This window comes from Chlorocebus sabaeus, chromosome 22 (genome assembly GCF_047675955.1).
Source record: "Chlorocebus sabaeus isolate Y175 chromosome 22, mChlSab1.0.hap1, whole genome shotgun sequence".
NCBI classification, from domain to species: Eukaryota; Metazoa; Chordata; class Mammalia; order Primates; family Cercopithecidae; genus Chlorocebus; species Chlorocebus sabaeus.
In genome coordinates, this window is record NC_132925.1 from 93,181,685 (window position 1) to 93,201,699 (window position 20,015).

At 47.0% G+C, this 20,015-nt stretch overlaps 1 long non-coding RNA gene across 1 annotated transcript; it reads left to right on the forward strand.

The window, feature by feature from the left end:
* Positions 1-7,969: 7,969 nt before the first annotated feature.
* Positions 7,970-19,801, forward strand: LOC140709790 (uncharacterized). The gene is made up of 3 exons (XR_012090513.1): positions 7,970-9,098; positions 11,100-11,220; positions 18,950-19,801. It is a non-coding gene; the product is annotated as an uncharacterized lncRNA (long non-coding RNA).
* The last annotated feature ends 214 nt before the right edge of the window (positions 19,802-20,015 follow it).

Consider the following 20,015-nt stretch of genomic DNA (forward strand, 5'->3'; position numbering starts at 1 on the left):
TCTCCAGTCCCACTAGGTCCCAGGCGGATCCATCCTTGCAGGCCTAGCTCATATGAAGCCCCCGTTCCCCTAGGAAGAAGCCTGCTCTCTTCACAGCCCCTTTCCAGACACAGGCCTATGTTTCATGGCTTTGGCGGGGGCTGTCTTGCCTCCAAAGTCAACAGTCCTCAGTGGTGTCTGCTTCCCATCCATTCCCCGGGCACAGTGCAGGCCGCCTTGCCAGGGGCCTGTGCTCCACAGCAGTTGGGGACGAGGACAGAACACAGGTCGACACGGGAGGGGTTGGACTCTGAAGGGCCTGACTCCCAGAGAAGGTCAGCATCTCAGACTGGCTGGAGAAGCATCTGTGCAAACAACCCCTCTGGTGTGTCCAGGATGGATGGGCCCCAGGGAAATGGAGCCCCAGGCAAACTCAGGCCAGGAGTAGACAGCAAGTTGATGCCGCTGCCTCAGGAGAAGGGGAAGAAAAGATGGACACCCTCTGTGCCTCACTCCATAGTCACACAGGGCACCAGAGGCTCAGGCCTGGCCCTCCTGGGGCCATGTGCCCACACCAGGCAGCTATGATGCCAGTGTGGCAGGACACTTCCAGGCACTGCCCTGCTGCTTGGTGTGTAGCTCCAGCTGAAGGAAGGCCACGGAGTGGCCAGGCCATAGCCAGTGACCCAGATGTGGTGGTTGATGGAGAGGGTGTCCTGAAAGGGACCAGGGCACAGCATGGCCCCATGAAGTCCTCTGAAGGGACTGCTGACTTCTTTGTCAGCGAGCCTCCCCAGGGGCCTCCTGCGTAGCAGCCCTGTTCCCTGTCTGGAGTATGGTCTGGAACAGCTACCCCACAGTGGGAACTGGCAGGCATCCAAGGGACCCAAGTGCTGACCAAGCCTCTGTTTATTCACACCATCCCCGAGGATGCTGGAGCCAGTGCGTGATCAGGGTGCTCACTGTGCATGCCCCTTGCCTGCTGCAGCACCAGAGAAAGCTGGAGGGATGCTGAGGCCAGAGGGGTGACCAGGGGCTGCTGGAGAAGCACTTAGTGTCACCGTGTGAGTGAAGCAGGTGCTCACTAGTAGGGCCCTAAGGAGGGCCCCAGGACCTCAGTTGTCACTCTCCCAGAGGGATGGCTGACCACTGAGGCCCAGCAAGGGACAGGGGCTGCCCTCTTATGGGCACCTGGGAAAGGATAAGGTGAGGGTCTGGGTTAAAGTCAGTGTGAGGGATAGAATTAGGGATTAGGGTTGAAGTCAGGTCAGTGTCAAGTTAGATTTACGGACTGGAGTGAGAGTGAGCGTCAAGGTCAAGCTCAGATCGGGTCAGGGCTTTTCTGGTTGGCTTTGTCAAGGGTTGCACAGACACGTACTCTGGCGTTTACTCTTGCTGCGGGCGAGAACCTGGGATGGGGTCCTGGCTGTCAGGTCTTGGTCTCTCTGGGACCTTGGCCAAGTCCTTTCGTAACTGGGTCCTATTTGTTGTCTGTAAATGAAGGAGCTGTCCAGACACCCCTGTTCTGCCATCAGGAGTCCCCTCTGCTTCGAAGGGCAGGTAAGAGATGCAGCTTGGGCTCTGGATGCGTTGAAGAGGGCCCACGTGCGGGCTAAGCACTTCACGGACTTTATCTCAACTCCCTGGTGACCAAAGCCCCAGGAATCACAACCCAGGAAACCTAGGCCCTCAGGGGCAAGCAGAAGCACACACTCTGTCCCCAGTAAACAGGGGCTGAGTAGCTATGGGGGACTGGACCCGCACGGCCTCACGCCAGAGCCCAGGTGCCAGCCGGGTGACTGCACGACTCCAGCACTCCCAGGTGCAGAACTGGAGCCCAGATGTTTGACCACCTGTCCCTGTTCCCTGCCCTGGAAGAAACTGCTTCAAGACAGGCAAGTCTCTCCCAAAGTGATCTTCACATATACCCCCTGGCTGAGGCCTGGCCCCTCGCATCCAAAAGTATTTGGAAAGAGGTGGAAGTGAAGGGGTGCGGTCCAGTCATCAGGGTCAGGTGGAGGGTGATAGGTCCAGTGGCCCATTAAATTCAGAGCAGTAGCTCTGATCTGTGAAAAGCACACAAGAGAGTGTTTGGTTTGTTTGTTTGTTTATTTGTTTTGGCAGTAGGATACCAGCAATAATGAGATGAGGCTAAGGGAGGCCTCATCAGTGTCTGGAAAACTAATCATGTTTCATTGCTTTGGCAGGGGCTGTCTTGCCTCCGAAGTCAACAGTCCTCAGCTGAGGCTCTCTTGAGAGAATGGGTATCCAGGAGTTAGACTGAAGGCAACGGTAATGGTCTGGGACAAGGTGACCACAGCATTCTGAGACGACAGGTGGGCCAGGTGTCCCGCAGGCAAGAGCCAAAAGACGCTAATGGTCTGGCCTCTCTCTGCCTCCGGGAGCCTAAGGTGTTCCTTCTCCTGCAGCGGAGCTACTCCCCTTTTCGAAATCCTCACTATTCCTAACCTACACTGTCCAGCTGGGTTCTTCTGGAGGTGATTACCATGTATCATCCCAGACGTGTGGACTGCGCCAGCAGCACCATCTTAGGAGTGATCCCTCCTGAGATAATGATCATGATCATTATCATCAATATCCACAACTGCCCAGTGCTCGCACGCTGAGCCAGGAGCTAAGAGTGACCGGATTAGCATCTCCCACACCAACCCCCGCCTTGGTCAGTAGCCCGGGTTCCTCCATGCAGGGATGGAGGTGGGCAGAGAAGAGTGAGGAGGGTGAATTACACAGCAGGGTCTCTCACAGCTAGTGTGGGTCTTTTCTCATTCCCCCTCCCTGCCTCATAACTAAATATTTTATTTAAATGAGTGGTACCTTCCCGGAGAATTGCCACAATTAGACTCCACTTATCTGTTCAGGTTTTTTTTTTTAGTTCATCTTTTAAGGCACCTGCTGTCTGTGGGTGGTAGGGGACATGAAACGTTCCGCACAGCAGCCCCCAGATAGCTGCCTGTGGCTGGTTCTCTTGGCTATGAGGTCGGTACCATTGTCCGACTGGGTGTGCTCCAGGAGTTCAGATACGAAGCAGTATGTTTAGGAGTTGTCAAGCAGCACGGCCCACGTTGCCCGCAAATGGGAATTGCTGTGTCATACCCAAGAAAGGCATCTACTGTCATCAGCACCCAGTGGGTACTCCTGGCAGGAGGGGAGGGGGTCCGTGGAGTCTGTTTTCCAGGACTGGCCAGGTCAGTGTACTGGAGTGCACAGTTCACTGTGGCAGTCACCTTGACTGTGGAGCTGGTACACTTGCAGGCTTGCTTAGCCTCGTGTGCTGGCCTCACTAGGCTTTGACATGGGCCCCAGTCCTGAGCCACAGACAGATGGCCACGCCTCGTGTGATGGTGTATCCAGGTGGCTCTGATCCTTATCTGGGCTATGCAGAATCGGTCAGCTTGTTGGTTTCACTGATGTTCACTGCCAAAGGGTCCTTTTCCACGGATTTTCAGAGGCCCTAGGCCCTGTGCAATCTGTAGCCTAATGTTTGTCCCAACCAGGGTTGGGACTTGACATCCACTTGTTCCATTGTCAAGTGTCAGACCACACAGTCAGCCCACTGGCTGTGAACTTTGGAGGGGGCAGTTTCCAGGGCACCACAGCCTGCACCAGTGCCCCTGGCAGACTTCTCTCTTCATATGCAGCTTTTCTCAGTTTTTCTGTGGGTCCTGTAGCTTGGCTGATCAGTCTGCAAATCAGGCCCAGCCCTCCTCAGGGACTGCGCTATGGTGAAGTCCTCAAGGAGCCTGAGGTGCTGGTGCAGACCCCAGGCCTGGGATAGCTGCGCCTGGCGGGTGACTAGCCACTTTTTCAGGCAGGTGGGAGATTCCATTGACGCCTGGCTTCCTCCTTTCGTGGCTGTCCCCCTGTCATTGGATGACAGACGTTTGCTGGGCAGTGTCCACTGTGTTGGTGTCTTTCCTCCAGACCCACCGTGTAAGGGGCTGCCTGGGAGGAACCATACGTGGGGAGCTCTACCCTCAGTGTCTACCTACACCCAGCTGCAAGCCAGTAATTGCCGCTCAAGGGGGTGTGCTGGGCTGTCAAGTGACTGCTGTACTCAGAACACCAGGGGTCACCTTTGCTGACTGCCAGCATCCTGCTGCAACTGGCTCCAGGCTGAGTAATTGTCCGCCACGCACACTCATAATTTTCAAGGCTCTTCAGGACTAACTGGCTGGGGAGGGCAGTCCGCACAGCTGCTGGATGCTTTCCTTACGCACCTCTTCCTCTCTAGCTCTTTAGTGCTGTGGCCCCTGCCCTCTTCTGTTCTATGCTGCTTTACCGCCATCAAGTGGCTGGGCAGGCGAAGCCTGGTGGGCTCCCAGGTGTGTGCTTGTCCCACCAGCCGCTGTCCTAACTGTGGCTCTTCCCCGTTGGGAGCAGACCTTGCAGTCAGGAGTCACAGCATTGGCTGATGTGCAGAGCTGCTCTCTCCTTCCAGCCCCCCTGACCCAGCCTCCTCCTTATTTCATCCTGTCTGGTTTTGTTTTTGTTTTTGTTTTTAAAACTCCCTGAGCCCAGGAACTCGCTGGACATCAGGAGGGGCAGCATTTGGGTGGCTGGTTTCAATCCTGCCTCTTGCTACTCAGCCTGCAAACATTCCTCAGCAGGTAAGACAGAGGGGGCACCCTGTTCCCTTCCTCTCACCCTCCCTGGGCGACAGCATGCCTGGGCGATCCTGGGGTCTTCCACATCTCTTCATTTGGTCAGCCACGTGGGCCTTTTCTGTCTTCTCTCCAGAAAGGCCCCAGGTTTGGGACCAATTTATCAAACTGTGAAGCGATTTCCATCGACAGCGTGGGTGGCTATGTGACCGCAGCTGCTGGCGGACTTGGTGCACTTCCATGCATCCAGCCAGGGACAAGACAATGAGCCCACGTGGATTCAGACAGTTGATTGTTTACAAGAACAGCAGAAGCAAGATGGGCAAGAGGTCAGCTCCCTTGTCCCTCATCCCACAGCCTGACTCTGACCTGGAGGGGTCGGATGACAGTGTGAGCAGAGGGTCACTCAGCCGTTTAGGAGCTGCCTCCATATTACAGCCAAGCAATATCGTAGCCTGCAGCTGAGAAAGACCTCTCAGTGGCTTCTCCCAAGTCTTAGCTTCCCTGGCTCCAGGAGGAATTGTAGGGCATTCAGCCCAGACACAGGTTGGACTGCAGTTGAGCCTTGCTTATGTGGCCTGCATGGATACGTGCAAGATTTCCAGGGAGCTGTGCAGAGTCACAGCCCATTCTCCACTCCGTTTCCTAATGGAGATCTGACACCCCTCCCTCACCCACCTTCAGAGCTTCCCTTCATCCCTGGTCAGGCCCTGATCGAGAGTGCACCCCTTAGTGCTGAACACTCTCATCTGGGATTCCTCTCTCCTCGTCCCCACCTCTGTTCCATCAGCACCTCTGTTAGCCCGAAGGCAACATGGGTCTTGGGCACATCTGCTTCTCTCTGTGCCCATGCACGCCCTTCTCCAGGCTCTGGTCCCCTCCCAGCTGGACACCTCCTGCCCCAGCCTCCTCTCCAGTCTTCCTGCTGCCTCTCCCGCCCCCATCCCAGCCAGGTGCCAGCAGCCAGAGGCAGCCTCATGAAATCAGCCCTGCTCACACCCCTCCGTGGCTTCCCAGTGCCTAGAATCAATCCAGCCTCTTTCTCTTGACTCACAGGCCCGGTCCCTGGGGTCACTCTGGAATCCCTCTGCCAGCCCTTCGTGACTCCTACCCCCTTTCCTCTCTGTGCTCTCGTCACTCTTGTCACCTGTCTTGATGTTCCCGGAGACCCCTGAGCCTCTCCCTCCTCATGGCCCTGCACTGGTGTCCCCTGCCTGTCCCTCACTCTCCCCGAAGCAGGCTCATTCTTGTCCTTCAGGTTCCAGGCTAAACAGTGCTTCCCACGGGAGGCTTCCCTGACCCGTGGTTTGCCACCTCTGCCCTCTCCCTGCATCCTGTCATTGTGCATGTTTTGTCCTCACTGACACCCTCTCCTGGCTAAATTCCCCGCTCCTTGCCGGACTGGGTGCCTGGGGAGGGCAGGGAGAGGCCTCCTCTATTTTGGTCACTACTTCATCCCCAGGACCTTGAACTGTGCTCTGCACAAGGTCCATTAAATGAGTGAATGACAACAATGAGACTGCAGCTCCGCAGCACCTTCTACGCCCTCCCCCTCCCCATCTAATCTAGTTTAGTGAATGGCACAGCCGGGAATTCAAGGCAGCTGATGCTCCTCAGTGTGGCGCTAGTTGGGGAGCTAGAGGGAAGGGTTCAGTTCGACTCCAGGACAGGGTGTGATAATTCAGAACACTATTTTTTTCTTTTGCCACGGAGTCTCACTCTGTCACCCAAGCTAAAGTGTAATAGCGTGATCTCCACTCACTGCAACCTCTGCCTCCCAGGTTCGAGCGATTCTCCTGTCTCAGCCTCCCGAGTAGCTGGGATTACAGGTGTGCACCACCACACCCGGCTAATTTTTGTATTTTCAGTAAAGACAGTGTTTCATCATGTTGGCCAGGCTGGTCTTGAACTCCTGACCTCAAGTGATCCACCCACCTCAGCCTCCCAAAGTGCTGGGATTACAGGCGTGAGCTACCACACCTGGCCCAGATCATTATTGATGACACCCCTGAGACTGGGGAGCCATGACCCTGCGCCCTTAAGGACCCTGCTCCAAATGGAAACAGTAACACACATCCATGAGCTAGGACAGGGAAGAGAATGACAAGGACTCTAAACCACCTGGAGTGAAATTTCCAATGGAAATGAGACCCACTGGACCCCTTGGTGCTGGGGGTGGAGTCGGGGAGGGCAGCACTCCTGGAGACTCAGATCGGTTTTCAGGTTGTTTGCCCCAGCACCAAGCCGAGAAGTGAGCCGAGGATTTGAAGCATCAAGTCCACACCCGAGGTCTGCTCAGTGGGAAACCCCTCAGCCCTGACCCACCAGCAATTCCAAGACCCAGGGGTGAAGGGAGGTGCAGGTGAGGGTGAGTAGAACATGTGGCTTTTCCTGGAAGGCAGGGAACAGGAGTGGGAAGTCACAGCTTGGGCAACGGGGGACCGAGCTGCAGGGCCGCGTGACCCTGTGCCCCATGGGATGTGGCTGTCTTCCTCACTCCTGGGGCTCAGAGCAGTGCTGCAGCCCATGCCAGGGAGTGTGAAGACAGAGCTAACCGGAGTGCCCTGGGGTGCCTTTGGGTGGAGGTTGCTGGCGGCTGGGACAGATGAGTCCTGCCCACTGTCTCCTCTGGGGAAAGTGACATCTTTCCCTGCTCTGATGGCTTGAAAGGACCTGCATGGTCGAGCTGCCCAGGGGAGCATTGAGGTGCTTCCTCTGTGTCCTGAGGAGCCAGGTGCTCTCTGCACCCCAGCTGCTGTAGCCCAGAGGGTGGCAACCTGGAGCTAGGACAGTGGTGCCTGGTGCAGTGAGGGCTCTGGGTCTGTGTGGCTTCGTTAGCACAGGACCATGAGGAACGGGTGAGGACCATCAATAAGGGGCCATCTCCAAGGCCTACCTTCAGAGGCAAGCTCTTCTCTCCCACACGATTGCTTTGATCCTCGTGGGAAATGTGGAGGACCCTTCTAAGGGGCGGCAGAGAGCACTGGAGGAGAGAGAAAGGGGCCAGCAGGCACATGGGAGATACTTTGACCTCAGGGAACCACCGTTTCAAACCAGAAGGGATCTTTTATGCCCTGCTGTCATGCAGCCAAACCAGGCTCACTACGAGAAACACAGCGGACATACGAGCAAGCAGGTGCATCCACGCATCTGTACATCCTCTGAGCAGTGCAGACAAGTGGCTGCAGAGGCCCCCGGCCTGTCTCAGGCACTAGCACAGGACTATTCATCACTAGTTCTTGCATTTCGTCCAGGTTTGGCCAAGGCATCCCCAGGGACAAGCACGAGTGACAGCAGGTGAGCTGAAATCAACCTGTGCTTACACAGTGAGTCTTGCCAGTGCCTCCGAGGAAAGGTGACCTTGGTGAAGTAAGTGGTCACTGGTTTCCTGTGTGCCTGGTCCTGCTGGAGAAAGAGCCTGGAAAACATGCCTACTCTGTGTGGTCACAGGAGGAAAGGACAGAGGTGGGGGCTCTGTCTTGGCAGACAGCACCATGAAACTGGATCTTGAAGAATGGATTTGCCAGAGGGAGGAATGGCTTGCCTGGCAGAGGGGAAGGCAGGGATAAAGGTCCAGAGGTAGAAGGGCCTGGCTTTCCAGAATGCAGATAGCTGGGAGATGAGTTGCGGGGAGGTCAGGCAAACCCCAAGTGGAAAGACTTTCAACACCTGCAGGGGCATTTCCCTATATCCCATAACGTTCAGCCTATCAGTAGTTTTTTTTTTTTCTGCTCTGGTGGTGGCTTTCAAACATATCCACCAATTCTTCCACACTCTCCCCAACAAGATGCAAAGGCCACAAACTTCACCTTAAACCATGGCCCTTAATAATTGCAGCAAGAGGGAGCCGAGTACCTTCTGAGGCTGCTTATAGAAAGCCACACAGGTCCTGCCAGTTCTCCTGGGATGCTTGTTCTGGGATCCTTTAACCATCGTGCTAGGAGTCTGGCAGCCCTGAGCTGCCATGTGGGGACACCTCAGAGAGAGAGACCCGGTAGACCCAGCCTATCCAGCATCCAGTGCCTAGAGTCTTACCAGCCCAGACACTGGGTGCATGAGTGAGGACGCTCGCGTGTACTGCAGCCTCCATGGACTGGAACCTTAGAGATGCCCTCAGGCAACAGCTGCCTAGCAGCCCAGTCAGCCCCAGATTCCTGAGCAAAATAAACCCCGGCTATTGTTTCAAGCCATTGTTTTGGGATAGCTTTTTAGTGCAGCACTAGGTAAAAAGAACAGTCCTTGCCAAACCTAGTATTCATCTTTTAACTTTTAGAGTTTTTCTATACTTCTACTTAAAAATGGGAATCTATTAAAATGGGAAACTTCATATACCTGTGTACATGGAAATCCAGCATCAATGACCATTCACGGAAGACAATTCTATAAACACAGAGGAAACAAAGGCATGTGTTTGGTTTCTACACAGGTGCTGCTGTCTCTTGGAGTCTGCACCTCGGCAGAGGCTGATTCCAGCTTGCAGTTCTCCGCTACTTGCAGGTGCGGCATTGAAATCATTCCTTGGTATTATCTGTCTTTGTGATTAATGATAGTTTAAGATGGTACATAGCCACAACAAGTGACAGAATTTAATTTCACTAGAAATTTTAAATTGCAGAGCTGAAACAACAGAATGCCCCTTGGTGAAAGAGCAATGTCAAGCAGATGCGTAGTTTTTCCACAATAAAAGTAACTCAGCAATGAGTATTTATTTTTGGCTACAGGCGGGCATGCAGAGCTTTTTTTTTTTTTTTTTTTTTTTTTTTTGAGATAGAGTCTCACTCAGTCACCCAGGCTAGAGTGCAGTGGCACAATCCCAGCTCATCGCAATCTCTACCTCCCAGGTTCAAGTGATTCTCCTGCCTCAGCCTCCCGCGTAGCGGGGATTACAGGCATGCACCATTACGCCCAGCTGATTTTTGTATTTTTGGTAAAGACAGGATTTCACCATGTTGGCTAACCTGGTCTCGAACCCCTGACCTCAGGTTATCCGCCCACCTCGGCCTCCCAAAGTTCTGGGGTTACAGGCGTGAGTCACCATGCTCAGGCTCAAAGCATTCTTTAAATGAAATGCTTAGTATAGTCAAATACTGATAACCTGCTGGGCAGAGATCAAGGCGAGACTGGACTAAATTCACCAGGTGCTAGTCATTGAGTGTCTGCTGTGAGGCAGATGCCTTGCTAAGGCTTGGCATTAAAAAATGCCCAGTAGGCCAGGTGCAGTGGCTCCCAGTAGTTAGGGAGGCCAAGGTGGGAGGATCACTTGAGCTCAGGAGTTTGAGCTCTATGAGCCTCGGCAACATAGTGAGACCTCATCTGTATAAACATTTTAAAAATTAGCTGGGCATGGTGGCATGTGCCTGTAGTCCCAGCTACTCAGGAGGCTGAGGTGGGAGGATTACTTGAGCCCAAGAGGTTGAGGCTGCAGTGAGCCTTGTTTGCATTACTGCACTCCAGCTGGGGCAACATAGTGAGCCCTGTCTCCACCAAAAAAAAAAAAAAAAAAAAAAAAAAGAAGTCCAACACTTAGCTCTTAACTCCATTGGTTCAACCATGCAAATAATTCTTCTCTGTACTACCTCCAGTCCAGTTCTGCTACCATCCCTTAGTTCAGTTTCTCCTTCCTTCTGTCTTACAAATGATGTCATGGGTGATTTCCTGTGATTAGTGTGGATTCCCTCCATGAATCACAGAGCAACTTTCTAGTATCCCAGTTCTGAGTCCACTGCACAACAGGAAAGGCACCTCTGGAACTGACTTCTACCCTCCTTTCCAGTCACAATCCTGGCATTTATTAAATCTTGTAATCTATCATTCTGCCATATGAATCTTCTAAGACAGTGGCCCACAACCTTTGTGGCACCAGAGACCAGTTTTGTGGAAGACAGTTTTTCCACAGACTAAGGGTGGGGTGGGGTGGGGGGTGGTGATTTCGGGATGATTCAAGTGCATTACATTTATTGTGCACTTTATTTCTATTACTATTACATTGTAATATGTATAGAAGTGATTATACAACTCACCAGAATGTACAGTCAGTGGGAGCCCTGAGCTTGTTTTCCTCCAACTAGAGATGGTCCTATCCAGGGGTGATGGGAGACAGTGACAGATCATCAAGCATTAAGTTCTCATAAGGAACCTGCAACCTAGATCCCTTGCATGCGCAGTTCACAATGGGGTTTGCACTCCTGTGAGAATCTAATGCTGCTGATCAGACAGGAGGAGGTGCTCAGGTGGTAATGCTGGTGATGGGGAGTGGCTGTAAACACAGGTGAAGCTTTGCTTACTCACCCACCACTCACCTCCTGCTCTGTGGCCCAGCTCCTAACAGGCCGTGGACCAGTACTATGAACATGGACTGCTACCGTGAAGGGGGTTGGGGACCCCTGTTCCAGAATTTACCCTAATTCTCCATGCCCATTCACTCCTCAATGCTTTCACCTATGCCAACTGATTTTAATATTGTTCTTCTGATTTTAATGTTGTTCTGCATTGGTCAAGTTTGCAGCCGGAGACAGATGGTCCTCTTGACAGTTGGAACCATTGGGCCTCTTTCCAAAAGTGTGGGCTGTGTTTAGAGAAACTAACAAGGAGAGGAATCACCCTGCGGCTAGCAATAATGGTGAGACACTTAGTATTACTAGCCCCGATGGGGCAACAGAGAAGGACTTTAATGAGAAACAGATGAGAGGAGGGTTGAAAGACGGCCCCCTGCAGAGGCTGCTGTATGCGTTGGTGTTGGCACTGGGCGGCCCAGAATAAAACAACCACTCCATATGCTGCACCCAACTAGGAGCCAGAGGCCCCCAGAATCTGGTTACAGAGAGAGATGTTAAAGGATGTAGAGCAGATCTAAAAGGGTAAATGGGAGCTATCCAGCTTGCCTTTTCAATGGATTCGTTTCTATATTTATTTCAATAGTTTTTGGGGGTACAGGTGGGCTTTGGTTACACGGATAAGTTCTTTAGTGGTGATTTCTGAGATTTAGTGCATCCATCAAGCAGTGTATACCGTACCCAGCATATAGTCTTTTGTCCCTCACTCTGCTCCCAACCGTCCCCCTCCCGTTTCCAAAGTCCCTTATACCATTCTTATGTCTTTGAGTCCTCATAATTTAGCTTCCGCTTATGAGTGAGAACATACGGTATTTGGTTTTCCATTCCTAAGTTACTTCACTTAGAATAGTGCCTCCAGCTCCATCCGAGTTGCTGCAAAATACCTTATTTTGTTCCTTTTTATGGCTGAGTGATATTCCATGATGTATATATACCATATTTTCTTGATCCACTTGTTGGTCAATGGGCACTTAGATTGGTTCCATGTCTTTGCAATTGTGAATTGTGCTGCTATAAACATGCGTGTGCAAGTGTCTTTTTCATATAACGACTTCTTTTCCTTTGGGTAGATACCCAGTAGTGGGATTGCTGGATTGAATGGTAGATCTACTTTTAGTTCTTTGAGGAATCTCCACACTGTTTTATACAGTATGGTTGTACTAATTTACATCCCCACCAGCAATGTAAAAGTATTCTCTTTTCACTACTTCCACACCACCAATATCTATTGTTCTGTGACTTTTTAATTATGACCATTCTTGCAGGAGTAAGGTGGTATCTTATTGTAGTTTTAATTTGTACTTCCCTGATGATTAGTGATGTTGAGCATTTTTTCATGTGTTTGTTGACCGTATATCTTCTTTTGAGAACTGTCTTTTTTTTTTTTTTTTTTTTTTTTTTTTTTTAGATGGAGTCTTGCTCTGTTGCCCAGGCTGGAGTATAGTGGCACGATCTCGGCTCACTGCAAGTTCTGCCTCCCAGGTTCACGCCATTCTCCTGCCTCAGCCTCCCAAGTAGCTGGGACTACAGGTGCCCATCACCACGCCTGGCTAATTTTTTTTATTTTTAGTAGAGGTGGGATCTCACTGTGTTAACCAGGATGGTTTCGATCTCCTGACCTCGTGATCTGCCTACCTCGGCCTCCCAAAGTGCTGGGATTACAGGCGTGAGCTACTGCGCCCAGCTAGAAGTTTTAAAATCTTTTTATTATTTATTTATTTATTTATTTATTTATTTATTTATTTATTTATTGATGCAGGGTTTCATCCAGCCTGGAGTGCAATGGCACAATCACAGCTCACTGCAGCCACGACTTCAGGTGATCCTCCCACCTCAGCCTCCAGAGTAGCTGGGACTACAGGCGCACACCACCACACCTGGCTAATTTTTGTATTTTTTGTAGAGACAGGGTTTTGCCATGTTGCCCAGGCTGGTCTCAGACTCCTGGGCTCAAGCGATCCTCCCACCTCAGTCTCCCAAAGTGTTGGGATTTTAAGCATGAGCCACTGCACCAGGCTGAAGTTTTTGATTTTAATGAAGTCCAACTTATCAATTATTTGTTTCATGGGTTGTATCTAAAAAGTCATTGGCCATACCCAAGGTCATCTAGATTTTCTCTTATGTTGTCTTCTAGGAGTTTCATAGTTTTACATTTAGGTCTATGGTCCACTTTGTGTTAATTTTTGCGAAATGTGTCTAGCATGTGAATGTCCAGGTGTTTCAGCACCATTTGTTGAAGAGACTATCTTTTTTCTATTGTATTGCCTTTGCTCCTCTGTAAAAAATCAGTTGGCTATATCTATGTGGGTCTGTTTCTAAGCTCTCAATTCTGTCTCATATATCTATTTGTCTCTCCTCTCACCAATACCACACTGTCTTAATTACTATAGCTTTATAATATGTCTTTTTTTTTTTTTTTTTTTTTTTTAGATGGAGTCTCACTCTGTCACCTAGGCTGGAGTGCAGTGGCGTGTTCTCAGCTCACTGCAACCTCCTTCTTCCGGATTCAAGCAGTTCTTGTGCCTCAGCCTCCCAAGTAGCTGGGACTACAGGCATACGCCACCACGCCTGTAGTCCCAGGCATGTATTTTTAGCAGAGATGAGGTTTCACTATGTTGGCCAGGCTCGTCTTGAACTCCTGATTTCAGGTGATCCACTAGCCTCGGCTTCCCAAAGTGCTGAGATTATAGGCATAAGCCACTGTGCCGACCTATAGTAAGTCTTAAAGTTGGGTAGTATCCGTCCTCTGACTTTGTTCTCCTTCAATATTGTGTTGGCCACTCTGGATCTAGTGCCTTTAGATATGTAAACTTTAGAATTGGTTTGTCAATATCCACAAAATAACTTGTTAGGATTTTGATTGGGATTATGCTGACTCTATAGTTCAAACTGGGATGAACTGACATCTTGATAATATTGAGTCTTCCTATCCATAAACATAGACTAAGTATCTCTCCATTTATTTACTTCTTTGATTTCTTTCATTAGGCTTTTGTGGTTTTCCTGGATCTTGTGCATATTTTGTTAGATCTAAGTATTTCATTTTTTTGATTGCTGATATAAATAGTAATGTGTTTTTAATTTCAAATTCCACTGTTCATTGCTGGTATACAGGAAAGTGATTGGCTTATGTATATTAATCTTATATCTTGCAACCTTGCTATAATTGCTTAGTTGTTCCAGGAGGATTGTGTGTGTGTGTGTGTGTGTGTGTGTGTGAACTCTTTCAGACAAGACTGGGTGCATTCAGGGTGGTAAGGCCATAGACTTGTCAAATCTTTCAGACTTCCTACAAAGACAGACAATCATGCCCTCTGCAAACAAATATGATTTTATTTCTTCCTTCCCAATCTATATAGCTTTTATTTCCTTTTCTTGTCTTATTGCATTAGCTAGGACTGCCAGTATGATGTTGAAAAGGAGTGGTGAAAGGGGATATCAGCGATATCCTTGCCTTGTTCCTGATCTTAGCAGGAAAGCTTCTAGTTTCTCACCATTAAGTATGATGTTAGCTGTAGGTTTTCTTGTAGATCTTTATCAAGTTGAATTCTTATTCTCTGTCAAGTTAAGGAAGCACTCCTCTATTCCTAGTTGGCTGAGACTTTTTATTGTGAATGAGTATTGGGTTTTGTAAAGTGTTTTTCCTGCATCTATGGATATAATCATGTGATTTTTCTTCATTAGTCTGTGGATGTGATGTATTACATCAATTGATTTTTGTATGTTGAGCCAGTCTTGCATACCTGTGATAAAGCCCACTTTGTGGTAGTGTATGATTCATTTCATACATTGTTGGATTTTATTTGCTGATATTTTATTGAAGATTTTTGCACCTATGTTCACAAAAGACATCGGTCTGTAACTTTCTTTTCTTGTAATTTATTTGTCTGGTTTTGGTATTAGGATAAATGCTGGCTTCATAGAATGAGTTACAAACTATTTCCTCTGCTTATATCTTCTGGAAGAGATTGTAGAGAATTAGTATTATTTTTTCTTCGATGTTTGGTGTACAGTTAACCAGTAAACCCATTTGGGCCTGCTGCTTTCTGTTTTGAAGGTTATTAATTTTTTATTCAAATTCTTTAATAGATATAGGCCTATTTTGATTGTCTATTTTTACATATGTGAGTTTCAGTAGTTGTGTCTTTTAAGAAATTGGTCCATGTCATCTAGGTTATCAAATTTGTGGGCATAGTATTTGTTTCTCATTCTTCTAATGTCCATAAGATCTGTGGTGATGTCATCTCTTTTATTTCTGATTTGTGTCTTCTCTCTTTTTTCCTTAGTTAGCTGGCCAGATGCCTATTGATTTTATTGATCTTTTCAAAGAAGCAGCTTTTGATTTTGTTGATTTTCTCTGTCGATTTCCTTGTTTTCAGTTCATTTATTTCAATTTGAATTGTTTTCAATTTCATTGATTTCTGTTAAAATTTATATTATTTATTTTCTTCTGCTTTGGATTTAATTTGCTCTTTTTTATAGTTTTCTAAGGTGAAAGCTTAGGTAATTTTAGATCCTTCTTATTTTCTAATATATGCATTGAATACTAGAAATTTCCCTGTAGGCACAGCTTTCAGTGCATCCCACACATTTTGGTAAGTTGTATTTTCATTTTAATTTAGTTCAGAAGATTTTAAAATTTCTCCTGAGATTTCTTCTTTGACCCATGTGTTATTTAGAAGTGTATTGTTTAATCTCCAAGTGCTTTGGTATTTTCCAGCTATCTTTCTGTTACTGATTGCTATTTCTATTATTTTTAAATGCGCTAACATGTTTCTTTTTTTTTATGGACTAGAATGTGGTCTATCTTGGTGACTATGCCATGGATCTTGTGTATTTACTGTTGTTGGATAAAGTAGTTGATAGATGTCAATTATATCCCGTTGATTGATGGTGCTGTTTAATTCAACTATGTCCTTACAGATTTTCTGCCTGCTGGATTTGTCCATTTTTTCTTTCTTTCTTTTCCCCACCCCAGATACATTGACAAATGATAAATCTCTTCATGATTTGGATCCGTCCATTTCTGATAGAGAGGCGTTGAGTTCAACTATATTAATGGAATTCATCTATTTCTCTTGCAGTTCTGTCAGTTTTTGCTTCAAGTATTTTGTCACTCTATTGTTAGGTGTGTACACATTAAGGATGGTTATGTCTACTTGGACAATTGACCCCTTTGTTAGTATGTCATACCCTCTTTATCTCTGATAATTTTTCTTGTTTTGAAGTCTGCTCTGTCTGAACTGAATATACTTACTCAAGTTCTCTTGGAACTTGATGATGCATAGAACATCTTTTTCCATTCTTTCATTTTAAATCTATACATGTTTTTGTATTTATAGTGGATTTCTTAAAGACAACATACAGTTGGGCATTATTTTTGTATGCACTCTGACAATCTCTGTCTTTTAATTGGTGTATTTAGATCGTTGACATTTAAAGATGGCCAGGTGCTGTGGCTCAGGCTTGTAATCCAAGCACTTTGGGGGGCCAAGGTGGAAGGATCATTTGAGGCTAGGATTTAAGGCCAGCCCGGACAACATAGTAAGACCCTGTCTCTACAAAAAATTTTAAAAAAGAATTAGCTGGGTGTGATGACTCATGACTATAGTCCCAACTACTGGGGAAGCTGAGGCGGGATGACTAATTGAGCCCAGGAGGTCGAGACTACAGTGAGCTGTGATCTCGCCGCTACATTCCAGTCTGGGTGACAGAGTAAGACCTTGTCTCTTAAAAAAAATGTGATTATTAATAATAATATATACCATATTTGTTACTGGTTTCTAATTTTTTATTTCTATTTTGTCTTTCACTCTTTTTCTGCCTTTTGTGGTTTTAATTGAGGATTTTATATAAGCCCAGTTTCTTTCCTTTTTTAACATATCATTTATACTTATTTTTTTACTTTTTAAAAGATTGCCCTGGAGTTTGCAGTATGCATTTACAACTAATCCAATTCCACTTTGAAATAATTTTGTACTGCTTCAAGGTAATGTGAGTACCTTATAATAACAAGATAATCCTAATTCCTCCGTCTTATCCCTTGCGTCAGTGCTGTCATTCATTTCACATACATAATCAAACACAGCATTGCTATTATTATTTTGAACAAATGGTTACCTGTTATATCAATTAAGAATAAGAAAAATAGCTGGGTGTGGTGGCTCACACCTGTAATCCCAGCACTTTGGGAGGCCGAGGTGGGAGGATCACCTGAGGTTGGGAGTTCGAGACCAGCCAGACCAACATGGTGAAACCCCATCTCCACTGAAAATATAAAATTAGTCAGGTGTGGTGTCGTATGCCTGTAATCCCAGCTACTCAGGAGACTGAGGCAGGAGAATTGCTTGAACCCGGGAGGCAGAGGTTGCAGTGAGCCGAGATCGTGCCATTGCACTCCAGCCTGGGCAACAAGATCAAAACTCTGTCTCAAAAAAAAAAAAAAAAAAAGAAAAATAAAAGTATTTACTTTATCTCCACTCATTTCTTTCTCAATGCTCTTCCATTGTGGAGATCTGAGTTTCTGACCTATCTCATTTTCCTTTCCTCTGAATAACTTCTATTTTTTACATTAATTTTTAAAAATTTTATTCATTTTTCTCTGGTGTGCAATAACTTCTTTTAATATTTCTTACAAGGTTAAGAAATTCTGTTGGCAGCAAATTCCCCCTATTTTTGTTTGTCTGAGAAAGTCTATATTTCTCCTTGCCTTTTGAATGATAGTTTTGCAAGGTATAGAACTTTAGATTAGTGGATTTTTCTCTCTCTTAACACTTTAAATATTTTACTCCACTCTCTTCTTGCTTGCAAAGTTTCTGATAAGTTGATGTAATTCTTTCTTATCTTTGTTCCTTTATAGTTAAGGTATTTTTTCCCTCTGGCCTCTTTCACTATTTTTTTCTATATCTTTGATTTCATGAATCATATTTATATCAAATGAATATGATATGTATAGGTATAGGTTTTTTGGGTATTTATCCTGTTTGGTGTTCTCTGAGCTTCCAGGATCTGTGGTTTGGTGTCTGTCATTAAAATTGTACGTAAATGTTCATAGAAGCATATTCATCACAGCCAAAAAGTTGAAAACAACACAAATGTCATATGTTGTGTGAGCTGATGAATGGATAAAACAAAATGTGTTATATTCATACAATAAATTATTATTCAGTCATTAAAAAATAAGTACTGATTCATGCTAGAACATGGGCAAACTTTGAAAATATTATGGCGTGAAAGAAGCCAGATACAAAAGGCCACATACTGTAAGATTCCATTTTAAAAAATGCTCAGAACAAGCAAACCCATAGGGAAAGAAAGTAGATTGGTGACTGACAGGGGTTGGGGATGGAGGGAATGGGGAGTGATTGCTAATGGGTCTTTGGTGGGTGCTAAAACTATTCTGGAATTAGTGGGGATAATTGTGCAATGTTGTGAATATGCCAAACGCTACTAAATCTTATACTTTAAAAGGGTGAATTTGATGGCATGTGAACGATATTGCCACTATAAAACAACCGTATGGGGAGTGCCAAAACAAACGATGAAGAGAAAAGACCATAAGGGACAGAGCCAAAGTGAGAAAGCATAAGAGTCAGTTCAGTGAAAGTGAAACGCAGGACAGCGCAATGGTTAAGAGAATGGATTTTGGCGTCTGGCAGACTTTCTGGATAGATTACATAAATCCTGTGTGCTTCGTTGTTGTTATCTCCAAAATAGGAATAATAATGCCCATTTATGTAGAATTGTTGCAAGTAATAAATGGGATGATATATATAAAGTAGACTGAACATGATAAGTACACAATAAATAGTAATTTTAAAACAATAAAAGAAACCTTCACTTTCTGTCTTATGTTTTTCTGCATTATTTGAATGTTTGTATTACTTATTTATTATGATGATTATTGTGAAAATAGGAGCATAAAAGGGCCTACTAAAATGTAAGGAAGTGTGCAAGTGAACTGCTAACTCCAGGAATAAGGACAGAATTATCCAAACCTATTTCTTTCTCTCCGAGGTCATGGAGGACATTCAAGACTTGAACACTTACAAAATCATCTTTGAAGTGGAGCCCTGTGTGTGCTGAGACCACTAGGACCCTGGAACAGGTGCCTGTCACACAGAGAGCCTGTCAGCTTCAGAGGCTGGAAATGGAAATCCCAGGCCTACTTCAGGAGGGGAAAGCACAGACCCTCTGGGAGGCCAAGCTCCGGGGAGACCTTGTACACAGGAATCTCCTGGAGTGAGGATGTCCTCTTTTCTGATACCCATAGAACTGGCATTTAAGGGGATGCCTGTGCAGTATAGAGAAGGATGGAGCCTCAGAAATAACCCTTTTGGATCAACCACGTCTCTAGTTTCCATAAATGGAAGCTTAACCTTTGCCCTGCATGTGTATGCCAGATCCACCTTGTTCTGGACAACCCTGTGACGTGCCTGAGTCACCCAGCCTTGGCCCTTCCCTGCTCACTGCCTCCTCTCCCTCCTCAGGGAGGAGTCATCCTCCCAGGAGTGTGCTTTTCAAATAAAAACCAACCAATCCAGAGTCCACTCCCAACCACCTTACTAACTGGGCTCTCACACTCCAGGCCACCGTCCTCCTGCCCTAATCACCTCAGGGCCAGGTACCATACAGCCAAGGACAGCACCTGTGCCCCAGAGCCTGCGGAGATTACCTACTCACCCTGCCTTGCCCGTTCCTTCCTGCAGAAAACACGACTCAGACTCTTGCCCACAGTTCCCCAGCCCCTCTGCTTTGTGACTGACGCTGGTGCCTCCCCATGTGGCCCCACCATGGTGCCATGGGGGCTCCCTCTCTTGGGACCTGTGGGCATGATAAGTTATGTTTTCCATAGCAGTCATCTGCTGATCTTAGCCTCATCATACCTAAAGAATAATAAAACCCATTGAAACACCTTCAATTCAATGGGACAGAACGGCGCATTGGAATCATTCAGACTTGCAGACATTTTGTTCATGCTGTGCGTGCTTCTTCCAGGTTCTCTGTTCTGCAGTGGAAAGAGCAGGGCTGAGAATCACACACCTGACTTCAAATCCTCCTTCTATCACTTACTAGCACATGG